We start from the raw sequence: 7,160 nt of genomic DNA on the forward strand, positions 1-7,160 counted from the left end.
AATAGATGCCAGCCCAGAATACTATACCCAGCAAAAATGTCTATTATAGTTAAGGGGGAAAGAAAAATCTTCCATGATACAAATAGCCTGAAAGAATACATGTCCACAAAACCAGACCTTCAAAGAATACTTAAAGCAACACAGAGAGCAGAGAGAGAAACAACTATACCTCAGGGGCAATGACAAATCAAAATGAAAGCAATCAATATACATCTTTCAATAATAACCTTAAATATCAATGGACTGAACTCCCAAGTCAAAAAGCACACGCTAATTGAATGGATTAAGAAACAAAATTTATCTATTTGTTGTCTGCAAGAAACCAATCTCACATCAAGGACAGGCATTACCTTAAGGTAAAAGGATGGAAAAGAATATTCCAAGAAAATGGCACTAAGAAACAAGCAAGGGTTGCAGTTCTATTATCTGACAAAATAGACTTCAAAGTAAAGCTAATCAGAAGAGATAAAAAGGGTCACTTCATTCTGATCAAAGGAACAATTAACCAAGAAGACATTTCAATCCTTAACATATATGCACCAAACTCTGGTGCACCCAAATTCATAAAAACAACACTATAGAACTTTAAGACAAGATAAACCTCAACTCAGTAATAGTAAGGGCCTTCAACACCCCACTGTCTCCATTAGACAGGTTGAATTGACAAAGAATAAAGAGAGAGACATCTGAATTAAATGATACCATACATCAAATGGACCTAACAGACATCTTTTGAATATTCCACCCAAGCACCAAAGAATACGCTTTCTATACAGCACCCCACGGAATTTGTTCAACAATTGACTGCATATGGGGCCACAAAACAAACCTGACCAAACACAACAAAATTGAAATAATCCCATGCATTCTATCAGACCACAATGCAATAAAGCTCAAAAATCAATACTGAACAAAGCCCTAGTCACTACACAAACTCGTGGTGATTGATCCTAAACAATGAGTGGGCCAAAGGAGAAATTGAGAAAGAAATAGAAGAATTCAAGGAATTCAAAGAAAAGGACAATAAAACACAACACCACCTCTGGGACATGTTAACAGCAGGCCTAAGAGTGAATTTTATAGCTCTGAGTGCCTACATTAAAAAATTAGAAATAGCCCCAATAAATGACCTAACAAAGCAACTTAAGACACTGGAAAGGCAAATACAGCAGAAGAGAAGAAATAAGAAAAATCAGACCAGAAATTAATGAAATAGAAACAAAGAAAACAATACAAAGAATCAATGAATCTAAGAGCTGGTTCTTTGAAAAGCTAAACAAGATAGACAGACCCTTAGCCCAGTTAACCAAAAGAAAGGAAGACAAATTCAAATCAACAAAATCAGAGATGAAAGGGGAAACATCACAACAGACAACCAAAAGATCCAGACCATTATAAGGGAATATGTTAGAAACCTATACACTACTAAATCTGGAAATCTAAAAGAAATGCATGGCTATCTGAAACCATGGGAACCACCAAATTTAAACCAAGAAGAGATCGATAGCTTAAACAGACCCATAACATAAAAGGAAATTGAAACAGTAAAACAAAGCCTCCCATATAAAAAAAAACCCAGGTCCAGGTGGATTTACAGGAGAATTCTACCAGACATTTAAGGATCTCCAACCAATACTACTTAAATTATACAGAAAGATAGAAACAGTGGTAGAACTCCCAAATTCCTTCTATGAAGCCATAATCACCCTCATACCCAAACTGGGTAAAGACATGACCAAAAAAGAAAACTATAGACCCATATCCTTAATGAACACAGTTGCAAAATTTTTCAACAAAATAATTGCAAACTGCATACAGACACACATCAAAAATATCATTCACCATGATCAAATAAGCTTTATCCCAGAGATGCAGGGATGTTTCAATATACACAAGTCAATAAACATCATTAATCATATAAATGGATTCAAAGACAAAAACCACATTGTCATCTCAATAGATGCAGAAAAAGTTTTTGACAAAGCTCAGCCTTCCTACTTGATAATAATCGAGGGAATTTGACAGGAGGGAACATACCTCAACATAATTAAAGCCATATACAACACGCCCACAATCAACATCATTCTAAATGGAGAAAAACTGGAAGCATTCCCATTAGAAATCAGGAACCAGACAAGGCTGCCCACTATCTCCACTTCTTTTCAAGAGCAATAAGACAGGAGAAGGAAATTAAATTAAAGTAGTAGTAATTGGAAGAGGTCAAACTATCATTTTTTGCAGATGATATGATACTATACCTAAGAGATCCCAAAAGTTCCACTATAAAATTCCTAGAATTTATCAACACTTTTAGTATAGTGGAAGGTTATGAAATCAATCTATAAAAATTAGCAGCCTTTCTATATACCAATAACAAGCAATTGGGGAAAGAAAACAGGGAAATGCTCCCATTAACAATTGCTGCAATATATATATATATCTTGGAATAAATCTGACCAAAAGAACCAAAGTACTCTACAATGAAAATTTTAAATCATTAAAGAAAGAGCTTGAGGAAGATTCCAGGAGATGGAAAGACCTCCCATGCTCATGGATTGGAAGAATTAATACTGTGAAAATGACCATCCTTCCAAAAGCAGCACATAGATTCAGTGCAATCCCCATCAAAATTCCCATTACATACTACACAGACTTAGAAAAAAATCCTTAAATTAATATGGAAGCACAAAAGACCGTGGCTAGTCAAAGCAATTCTGACAACAAAGAGCAATGTGTGTGTGGGGATTACTATACCAGATCTCAAACTCTACTACAGAGCAATAGTAATAAAAACAGCATGGTTCTGGCACAAAAATAGACACATAGATCAATGAAACATCATTGAAGATCAAAACCTGAGTACATGCAGTTTCAGCCACCTGATATTTGACAAAGGTGCCAGGAACACGCATTGGAGGAAACACAACATCTTCAACAAGTGTTGCTGGCAAAACTGGATCTCCACCTGTAGAAGAATGAAACTACATCCTTATCTTTCACCTTGCACAAAAGTCAACTCCAAATGGATCAAAGACCTCAATGTGAAACTGGAAACCCTGAAACTATTAGAACAATACATAGGCAGTAACTTACAAGATAAAGGTGTAGGAAATGATTTTCTAAATCAGACAGAAGATGCTCAGGAATTAAGGTCAGCAATCAACAAGTGGGACATCATTAAACTAAAAAGCTTCTATACAGCAAAAGAAACAGTCAAAAAAGTGAAGAGAAAACACACAGAATGGGAAAAAAATCTTCAGCAGTGACACATCTGATAGAGGTTTAACATCCAGAATATATTAAAAAACTCAATAAACAAAGAATTGAGAATCCAAAGGACCCAATTAAAACATGGGCTAAAGATCTAAACAGAGAGTTCTCAAATGAAAAAATAAAGATGGCTAAGAAACATCTCAAAAAGTGTTCAACATCATTAGTAATTAGGGAAATGCAAATTAAAACCACCATAAAGTATTACCTTACCCTAATCAGCCTGGCTAGGATCAAAGGAACAAATGATACCAAATTCTGGCGAGGATGTGGGAAAGGGGAACGCTCATTCACTGTTGATGGGATTACAAACTCTATGGAAAACAGTGTGAAGAACTCTTAAAAAACTAAAAATGAACCTGCCATATGACCCAGTTATACCACTCCTTGGCGTATACCCAAAGGACTCATCCTATTGTAGAGACATTTGTACAACCATGTTTGTTGCTTCTTTTTTCACAATAGCTAAAAGATGGAAGCAGCCTATGTGCCCCTCCACTGAAAAGTTGTTAATGATATACAATGTATATTTATACAATGGAGTTCTGTTCAGCAGTAAAGAAATGCTGAAATTTTCAGAATGGATGGATCTAGAATCTATTATATTTTTTGAAGTAACAGAGACCCAGAAAACAATCGACGTATGTTCTCCCTCATATGTGGATCCTAGTACCAAGTCCTTTTAAATTCCAAGTTGTTTTAATAAGATAATGCTATACAGCAGTCCCTTCTACATGAAACAACTCCCATTGTGAACACTAAACCTTGTCACAAATGGGTTTCTTGACAGCTGTGCTCATTCATTAAAGGCGGGCCAAGCAGGGTCATTGAACCCTCACTGGATTATCCAGCCACTCTTCCCAGCCAACTCAACTGTATGTAATTTGACCCCAATCACACAAGGCCTCCTGGATTTGGGGATGGCTAAAGTATACAGTCTTGGGAAGGCTAGGGAAAGAGGGCATGACCCATGCTGGGTCAAGGCTTTCCAGTGTGCATACCCTCAGGTCATACATACACCTCAGCAACCCCTCAGTTATCTTAGTATATAAGCTCAATAAATTCATTGGTTCCCCTGTAAAACTTTAATCAAACATTGGCTTGACACTAGAACCTTAAAAGGGAATAAGCATTGCTTAGCATCCCCAGGAAAAGAAGTCTCACAACAGAGAGAAAATTTATTTGTTAATACTATTATATCTCATAATTATTTAAAAAAAAGAAAACGAGAATGTAAAAGATTCTATAGGAATGCAGATATTTTCCAAAGTAGACAAAACTAATCAGAAAGCCTAAGCAAGTGATGAAGGTCTGTGTAGGTTTGTTATGATATATAAAGGATGAGAGAAAAATAATATACACATAATCTTAAAATTTCTATGGTCATAGTTTAGTCAACTAATATAAGGAGCAAAATATATATCTGGTCAAAGTTTATCTGAGAATATTTTGTTTTTTACCCAAGCCTTATCCACATAGCACATGATAATTAAAAGTACCAGACTGGTGGAGCTAACCTTATTGGATGTTAAGCAGCCGTACTTTGAGGCCTATACTAATGTGGTCAGAGGGACTTAAAGGACAGTTTTTTGCCCCTTGCCCTCCAAGGTCAACTAAGTTCCAGGGGACTATGGAGCATCTTTCAAAATGTCCTGTAACTATGGTGAGTCACCTTGTCCTCTTGTTCAGGGAGGCCATGGAGACCCCACGAGATAGACTTGAACCAGTGTCCAGTCTACAAAGAGGAGGGATGGTTGAGCAGGACCTTGACTTATCTTCACATAGATGGAACTGGTAAAACAAAGGATCCAGGAGCTCCTCCCAAGCCCATGTGACCCCTGAGGAAAAGATCCTTAAATGACCTTAAGAGTAAAAATAAATTGGTTTATCCGGGCCAACTGTATGGCCTTAAACACCCACAAGGAAAGTATAATAACCAAAGTAAAGTCATCAGTATATTTCTTTAAGAATTCAAGGGATTACACGTCCCAGACATTAGGCTTAAGTCTACATAAAAAGTTATGTAGACAATTATTTCTCATTGATGATTTTGTTCCTAATCAGAGAGTGCTACTCAAATGGAAGACTTTCAAATCTTCGTCTCCAATACTGTAGTGCCCACCTGTAGCTAAGGGAGACAACCAGCTATTGTTCTAAAAAGATGGATAAATTTATTTCCTCCTGGCGGCTCAGAATTGAGTAGTCAATGGCCTGTAGAGAAACTGGCCCAAGTTTTATTGTGACTACTGTGATACCTACCTTACCCATGACTCCCCATCCATCCGTGAGAAAGACATGCTGCAGTGGCAGGAAGCACAAGGAGAATGTGAAGGACTACTACCAGAAGTGGATGGAAGAGCAGGCCGAGTCTGATTGACAAGGCCAGAGCTGCATTTCAACAAGGAAAGATACCTCCAGCTCCCTTCTCTGCTCCTCCTTCCGCACTGGCCATGATGCCACCTCCCCCTAGTATCCCGGGTCCTCCTCACCCTGGTATGATGTCAGCATCCCACATGGGAAGCCCTCCCATGATGCCAATGATGGGCCCCCTCCTCCTCGCCGTGGGACCTGCTCCTGGAATGAGGCCACCCATGGGAGGTCACACGCCCATAATGCCAGGGCCTCCAATGATGAGACCTCCCGCTCACACCATGATGGTGCCCACCCGGCCTGGCATGACTCGATCAGACGGATAAGAGCAGAGGGCTCTGTCAGTTTTGTATCGTGTGTTGGGCTTCACCAGGAGGTCACATGCTATGTCTGAGTGTTTTCTAGCAGCATGATAAGGAAGCCTTCTCCCTTTTCTATCAAGGGCATAGTTTTGGAGGGGAAAAGGGGAACAAAAATTGTTTTCACTTGTATTGTGAAATGTAAAAATAAAATTGTCAGCTTTTAGTGAAAAAATAATTTTATTTTCTCCCCTGATCTACAAGCTTTGAGAGGGAACTGACACTGATTCTAACTACTTCAACAGCTATCAAAATACCTGAAAGGAAATACTGAATCCATCACTCTTGAGTCCAGTCTTGGAAGACAAAAGAAAAATGAGGAGGAGCCCAATAGAGGGATGATTTTGGAAGCCCTTCTCAAGAAACTCCAGTGGACTCTCATATGAACATTTGAAAATTGCCCTGTTCTGACTTGTTTTCTAGATCCCTGTCTTGAACTTGTAATGCTAATTACTCCTGCCTTTACTTCTCCTTCACAGCTCCTATTCATGATTCAAGGACTTTCTTTTCCCTTAGAGATAAGAGTTATGCAATTTGGGAGTCTTTCAGAGAGACCCACTGAAGGGGTACTCAATGGAAGAAGCATGGAAGAAGCCAGAGCAGTGTGCATCTCTATTCCATATTGGTAATTTAGGTAACCTTTACAGAGGATGGTGTGAAAAGAATAGGAGGTAGGAATTGGATAGACAGTTAGGGTAAAAAGACCCCAAAGAAAAGTAGCCCGTTTCTTGGCTAAAACTCACAATGTCCTTGGGCCTCTTAGCAATATACTCTGTTCCAAAGGCCAAAAATGTCGATAGTATTTGGGAGCTTGTATCTAATCCTTAAAAAACTTTTAGAGTTACCTCTTCAGAGGTTAGAGTAGACAAAAGCACCATAAAAATAAAGAAAGATGTATCCTTGCTCTAGAATGGGTTACTGAATATGTTGAAGCTGTAATGAAATGCTTCTTCTAATCATGTGGTTATTAGAAAAAAAAGACTTCAAGTCTTGGTCTGCAATACTGTAGAGCCCACCTGTAGCTAAGGGAGACAATCTGCTACTGTTCTAAACTGATGGATAAATTTGTTTTCTCCCCTGTCTAGAAGCCTTTCAGAAGGAACTGACACTGATTCCAGCCACTCCAACAGCTATCAAAATACCTGAAAGCAAATCCTGAAT

General features: G+C 38.3%; 1 pseudogene; it reads left to right on the plus strand.

Annotated features, from left to right (window-relative positions):
• The first annotated feature begins 3,854 nt into the window (after positions 1-3,854).
• Positions 3,855-5,966, plus strand: LOC103731493 (annotated as a pseudogene).
• Positions 5,967-7,160: the final 1,194 nt, after the last annotated feature.

Source organism: Nannospalax galili, unplaced genomic scaffold (assembly GCF_000622305.1).
Source record: "Nannospalax galili isolate Female #2095 unplaced genomic scaffold, S.galili_v1.0 scaffold154, whole genome shotgun sequence".
In the NCBI taxonomy this organism is placed as follows: Eukaryota; Metazoa; Chordata; class Mammalia; order Rodentia; family Spalacidae; genus Nannospalax; species Nannospalax galili.